This window comes from Labeo rohita, chromosome 3, assembly GCF_022985175.1.
Source record: "Labeo rohita strain BAU-BD-2019 chromosome 3, IGBB_LRoh.1.0, whole genome shotgun sequence".
Taxonomy (NCBI): domain Eukaryota; kingdom Metazoa; phylum Chordata; class Actinopteri; order Cypriniformes; family Cyprinidae; genus Labeo; species Labeo rohita.
Window position 1 is genome coordinate 47,260,051 of NC_066871.1, and position 6,221 is coordinate 47,266,271.

The 6,221-nt window shown below is 36.5% G+C and overlaps 1 long non-coding RNA gene across 2 annotated transcripts; it reads right to left on the bottom strand.

Moving 5' to 3' along the window:
* Nucleotides 1-1,684: 1,684 nt before the first annotated feature.
* Nucleotides 1,685-5,993, bottom strand: LOC127161665 (uncharacterized). Of its 2 annotated transcripts, XR_007827132.1 has the most exons (4): nucleotides 5,949-5,993; nucleotides 4,339-4,388; nucleotides 4,041-4,209; nucleotides 1,685-1,880 (listed from the first exon to the last, which is right to left on the bottom strand). It is a non-coding gene; the product is annotated as an uncharacterized LOC127161665 (long non-coding RNA). The 2 variants fall into 2 exon arrangements; XR_007827130.1 differs by lacking the exon at nucleotides 5,949-5,993 and having other exon boundaries at nucleotides 4,339-4,660.
* Nucleotides 5,994-6,221: the final 228 nt, after the last annotated feature.

Consider the following 6,221-nt stretch of genomic DNA (forward strand, 5'->3'; position numbering starts at 1 on the left):
ATAGATATAAAAAACTTAAAGCATATCACAATATTAGTTTAATCGTTTAACCTAGATAAATGTGTGCTATTAGGCGCATATTCAGTCGTTTGTGCGGAGAGTGAAAGCTACAGCTCTTTGCAGGACATGGAGGCGCCAGCGCTATGTGAAACTTCATTTTTGCTCATAAAGGTAAGAGTAATACATTTACCTTAAATTATTACTTCACTACTATAAAACGAAATAATTTAAAACGAAAACAAAACTCTTTCATTAGCTATAGGACTAATCCATAAAGATGCATTTAGGCACTAAAAGCACGTCCAGTGAGCAGATGGCGAGTCAGGATCGTCAACTTCATCTTTGCGACACTGACTCAGACAATACTAGTTTATTAATAAATAATTTTGAATATCTCCTTACTTTTTCCCCGGCACCTTCATGGTAATTGCTTTAGCTGGGGCTTTGCGGCCAGCTTAAGCTTACTGCGTGCATTTGAACGCGGAACTCTGCGCTGAAGGCATTTGCGCTCGCTGCTGCTGCTGCTGTTGGCGGGACACTAAACACCGCCACGGCAGAATAAAGAGCAGAAACACTGTATTTTATGCTTGTTATAGTGTGTTTTTCTTCAGATATTTGTCTTTTCTCTTTATTACGACAGGTGGTCTAATAAATTGTTAAGCACTGTGCTTTCATGGCATTCAGAATATGGAATAGTGTAATCTTGACAAAAAAATAAAAATTGGAATTTTAAAGCCAACTAATCGATTAATCGAAAAAATAATCGACTAACTAATCGATTGTCAAAATAATCGTTAGTTGCAGCCCTAGTACATACACACATACATATCACCGAAAACATTTAAATAGTAGTCACTTCAGTCAATTTATGAATCGCAGGTTTTTCAAGAACACACAAGCAAAAGTAAATGATTCCAGCCATGTTTTATTAGCAACTTATCAGTTACTGCCATTAGCGAAGCGTTATAGAGTTACATTATGTAGAAGTAAATGCTATAAAAATTAATTTATACCTGTATCTTTTAGGATTTTAAATAGTGGACTGCAGTAATTGTGGTGGTATTTTAACTGTTGTTCTTGTTTTGTGTGGTTGTTGTGTTTTGCTGCAGCTTGAGTCCAAGACACATTTTCTGCAAAGGGCAATAAAGTTTTTATAATTGATAGCGAGTGTGTGATGACAACAGTGACATCAAATGCTTTGTAAAAAAAACGGTAAAATTCCGGCAGCTGGGGTGCCGGAAAAAAACCGTAAAATAACAGGCACATTAAATAACAGTATTTTTCCGTAATTCAAAAAACACATTTTTTCTGTAATTTTACACAAGATTTTCTGTATTTTCTTGAGCTTTTAATATTCAATATGGAACTTTACTTAAATATTGAGGAAAGTTACATAAAAAAACATGAAATTATCCATTTTGAACACTGCTTTAATTCAAATAATCAGCCATAAAACAGTGTTTTAATAATTTATTCATCTGCAAGAGTATAACATCTCAAATGCAAGAATATTAATATAGCATAACTGCAATTTACTTATATTCTTTGTTTAAAACTACAACAATATAATAACAGCAACAATATTCAAATAAACAAATTACTCCAAAAGTTAAAATTTCTGCAACAACACAATTTATAACTGCAACAGTATAAAATTATTAAAAAAATCAAAGCTGCAGCAATATACAATAAAAGGAATTTTTCAAATCTGTAAAAATGTAACAATTTGATAAACAAATCCGAACGACCTGGGAACAGATTAATTCATCTTGACAACATCTTGCTAATCAATGAAAGAACCTTCGGACTGACTGCTGTTAGCTTTCTTGATGTGGTCTTCTCCACTTTTGATCCCTTCTCAGGGTTCATCTTAAAGGCATCTGTTCAATGAAAAAAACTTTAGTAATAAAACATAGACTGTAACATATGCTCCAAATATAGAAATAATAAAAGCAGAGTAATTAGAATTTGCATAGGGCATGCTTGTGGAGGATATTTGCTATAAAGACATGTATGTGAGAGGATGTTATGTGTGAGACAGACATATTGTAAGAGAGTGTGTTATGTGAATGTGTGTGAGGATGCGTGTGTGTGAGAGTGTGAGTATGTGAGGGTGTGTGTGTGTGTGTGTGTGTTTGAGAGAGTGTGAGTATGTGAGGATGCGTGTGTGTGAGTATATGAGTATGTGTATGAGATTGTGAGTATGTGAGGATATGTGTGAGTATATGAGTATGCATGTCTGAGAGTGTGAGTATATGAGTATGCGTGTGTGAGATTGTGAGTATGTGAGGATGCGTGTATGAGATTGTGAGTATGTGAGGATATGTGTGAGTATATGAGTATGCATGTCTGAGAGTGTGAGTATATGAGTATGCGTGTGTGAGATTGTGAGTATGTGAGGATGAGTGTATGAGATTGTGAGTATGTGAGGATATGTGTGAGTATATGAGTATGCGTGTGTGAGTGTGTGAGTATATGAGTATGCGTGTATGAGATTGTGAGTATGTGAAGATATGTGAGTATATGAGTGAGTTTATGAGTATGCATGTGTGAGAGTGTGAGTATATGAAGATATGTGAGTATATGAGTATGCGTGTATGAGATTGTGAGTATGTGAAGATATGTGAGTATATGAGTGAGTTTATGAGTATGCATGTGTGAGAGTGTGCATGTGTGAGAGTGTGAGAGTATATGAAGATATGTGTATATGAGTATGCGTGTATGAGATTGTGAGTATGTGAAGATATGTGAGTATATGAGTATGCGTGTGTGAGATTGTGAGTATGTGATGATGTGTGTGTGTGTGAGTATGCATGTGTGAGAGTGTGAGTATATGAGTATGCGTGTGTGAGATTGTGAGTATGTGAGGATGCGTGTGTGTGAGTATATGAGTATGCGTGTTTGAGAGTGTGAGTATATGAGTATGCGTGTATGAGATTGTGAGTATGTGAGGATATGTGAGTATTAGGGCTGCACGATTAATCGAACGATGTCGTGAGGCGCGTTTAGTCAATGAAGCCGGTACTTTGATTAGTAGCTCCATCACGTGCGTTCAGCTGGAGCGGCAAGTAATACACAGAGCCGTAAAGCACTGACAAGCTACGCCAAAATCGCGCTCAAAATCGAATTCGATTTTGCGGCCGATTTGGCGTAGCTTGTCAGTGCTTTACGGCTCTGTGTATTACTTGCTCTGTGTACTGAACGCACGTGATGGACTTTACTGAACGCACGTGATGGAGCTTTACTACTAATCAAAGTAGTGAGTATATGAGTATTGTGTAAACGTGATTATGTGAGGATGCATGTGTCGATTAATCGTGCAGCCCTAGTGAGTATATGAGTATGCGTGTGTGAGATTGTGATTATGTGAGGATGCATGTGTGTGAGTATATGAGTATGCATGTGTGAGAGTGTGAGTATATGAGTATGCATGTGTGTGAGTGTGAGTATGTGAGGGTGTGTGTGTTTGAGTATGTGAGTGTGTGTTTGAGAGTGTGAGGATGCGTGTGAGAGTGTGAGCATGTGAGGATGTGTGTGAGCATGAGGGTGTGTGTATGTGTGTTTGAGAGAGATGAGTATGTGTGTGTGTGAGTGAGTGTGTGAGAGAGTGTGAGGGGAGTATGTGATGTGTGTGTTTGTGAGAGTGTGAGTATGTGAGGATGGGTGTGTGACAGTGAGTATGCGTGCACCTGGTATTTATCACGTTATGGGGACCAAATGTCCCCACAAGGATAGTAATACCAGTAAATTTTGACCTTGTGGGGACATGTTTTAGGTCCCCATGAGGAAACAGGCTTATAAATCATGCACAATGAGTTTTTTTGAGGAAGTAAAAGTGTGCTCAATCTCCTGTGAGGGCTAGGTTTAGGTGTAGGGTAGGTGTAGGGCCATAGAAAATACGGTTTGTACAGTATGAAAACCATTACGCCTATGGAATGTCCCCATAAAACATGTAAACACAATGTGTGCGTGTGTGTGTGTGTGTATGTGAGGATGTGTGTATGAGAGTGAGTCTGTGTGTGTTGTTATTTTTTTTTTACCTTTGCACAAACTCTAGCGTTGCTCCTTGGTCTCCTGGGTATGAAATGTTGAAGCAGTAGTACGAGGCAAACATCAGCTTCAGAGCATCACTGAAGATGGTGATGTGGCTGTTTACTACGACTTGGTCCACAGAAAACATAAAGTTCTCTGCTGTCAAGCGGGAACTTCCTGTTGTTATACATTAGAAAAAGAAGGGATCAGTAACACTGTGACAAACTTAAATTCCTGCAATATTAAATGGTTTTCCTTTAAAAATATTCAAACATCTTTGTGCAACTCTCACCCTTTTACACTGACCTTGACTTTATACGCTCACAGAACTTGCTCACTGAATCTGCTCACAGAATCTGTAACGAGAAACAGAAGGCATGTAAATATATGACATGTTGGGAAATCTACAAAAATACAAAGAAATATATTATATCCATAGTACTGAACCCTATCTGTGTCACCTGTGAGTCCACGTCAGTGAGTCCCTATCAATAATCCCTACCAGCTTCAATAACAGCAGCGCATCACTGCAAAAGATACTTTTCTTACTTATATTTTTTGTCTTCTTTCCAACCAAAATATATAAAAATTCTCAAATCAAGAAGGATTTTCTAGATGAGTAAAAATTATTGTCTTGTTAAAAAAAAAGTCAAAATAAAGTGGATTTTTGCTTGTTCTAATCAACATATTCTGCCAAAGGGGTAAGAAAAATAATCTTGTTTTCTGATTGAAATAAGATTTTTGCTTACCCCAGTGGGAGATTATTTTGCTTGTTCTAAGCAAAAACTCACTTAAATTTGACTTGTTTTTTAAAAAAAAAAAAAAAAAAAAAAAAAAAAAAAAAAACAGATTTTTTTCTAATCCTTCTTGATTTAAGAATTTTTACATATTTTGGCTAGTAACAAGACAAAAAAATCTAAGTAAGAAAAGCATTTTTGCAATGTTTAATTTAGAAGGGTAATTAAAACTATCAAGAAACAGAAGTTGTGAAACTTTTTCCCCTAGACCTACATCCAATACCTAACCAGCATATATTTTCATGCTGGAATGCTGGTTTATACTGGTCCTTTAAAGTTTAAACCAGCAAAGGACCAGCATCCCGGCATCAAAACCTACCTAACCAGCATATGCTGATTTTTTTTTTTTTTTTTTCAACAGGGTTGACTGCAGATAGTTCAGATCATCATTGTGACTATATCTGAAAGTAAAACTTGCAGTCCAGTTTGTAAAGCCAATTTCAGTATACAGGCGTAATAACCAGTGCTTGTAACGTTAGAGGGAAAAGGTGCCGACGAACAGTGCTCGGAGGGGGTTGGGTCACTTTAAGCGTTAGTCCTAACGAATCTGTTTCTGAATTAATAACTTTCATCCAACCTTGCCTCGGAAAACAGTATTTTTAGCTTGTAGACGACGCCTACGACGATGTATATAAAAACTAACTAAACATATTGCACTATGGGTAAAGTTGGCAACATTTTTTACTTACCGCATCAATAACTCCGTATCTAAACCTTCTTAAAACACAAATTACACGTCTTTCGAATAACAGTAACGTAAACAACCAGCTAACGTTAACAACCTAATTTTCAGCAAAACGAACCTGTTTGTGTTTTTCCCTCAGGGCCTAACGTTATAAATTCAGCCTAACGTAACTTTACTTGATAAAGAAACCTAATACTACAAAATTATGTAGTACTATTCGGACAAAATCTAGCAAAAAAATTAAAAATACACTGTACCATCAAATGAAACCTAAATTTTAAACTTTTTGAAGATTTTAAATGTCTAAAGTTAACATTACTGATCAGAGCCAACGTTTAAAACACTGATTTAACAATTTTAAAATATTTCTTATGCTAGGACTCAAATATTAAAGAAGTAGTAGTAATGACCAAAATATAAGACATGTACTTTACCTGCTTATTTTCGCCTCACATCGAAGATCGAAGCTGAAGTTTGAGTGATAAATAATCCTTACGCGCGCGCGGCAACCCCACCGCCGCACCGCGTGCTTAGTGGAGGATGTATCCTTGCGCCAGGGCGAGAATTCCTTTAGTTCGAATATTAAAATCTTAATTTTTGTAATTTAAATATCAGCGTATTAATTATATTATTATATCACTTCATGAAACGACACTGTGGAAATAAACGTGTAACAAAACACTAAACGGAGCTGAACTACTTTGAAA